Source organism: Pterocles gutturalis, unplaced genomic scaffold (genome assembly GCF_000699245.1).
Source record: "Pterocles gutturalis isolate BGI_N339 unplaced genomic scaffold, ASM69924v1 scaffold26729, whole genome shotgun sequence".
Taxonomy (NCBI): domain Eukaryota; kingdom Metazoa; phylum Chordata; class Aves; order Pterocliformes; family Pteroclidae; genus Pterocles; species Pterocles gutturalis.
Genome location: NW_010136556.1, coordinates 5,517 through 5,889, shown reverse-complemented (window position 1 = coordinate 5,889; position 373 = coordinate 5,517). Strand labels below are relative to the sequence as shown.

The window sequence follows — 373 nt, the reverse complement described above, 5'->3', positions numbered from 1 at the left end:
GCTCGCTCGCTAGCTTGCCGCTTTGAGGGAGGGACACCTGGTCTTTGAGGGCCTGATCCTGCCCCACTGTGGGGTCTACTCATTGGCTTAAGAAGGGGGCGGTGGTCTAGGCAGCCGCCAAGTTGTATCTACACCCCTTGAGCATTCAAAAGCAGGAAGGGGGTGAGGAGAGAGACCCAAGCACCCTCTGTCATCACCAGTCACTGCATTACGGACCCCTCTTTCTGGAGAGCTCGGTGCTGTGTACCAAGGCAGCAGAGGGTCCTGCAGGCATGCAGAGCGTGGGGTGACGTTGGCTGGGGTCACCCTCCTCTGTCACAGTCAGCCTGGTGTAACATGTGCTCCCTCTCCCCCCCCTCCTCCCCCCTTTGCC

At 60.3% G+C, this 373-nt stretch overlaps 1 protein-coding gene across 1 annotated transcript in view; it reads left to right on the top strand.

Moving 5' to 3' along the window:
• Positions 1 to 373, top strand: part of LOC104468291 (visual system homeobox 1-like) — a gene marked incomplete at its 5' end in the record, with an annotated part of 2,063 nt that overhangs the window by 555 nt on the left and 1,135 nt on the right. The gene's annotated exons all lie outside the window — the stretch shown is intronic.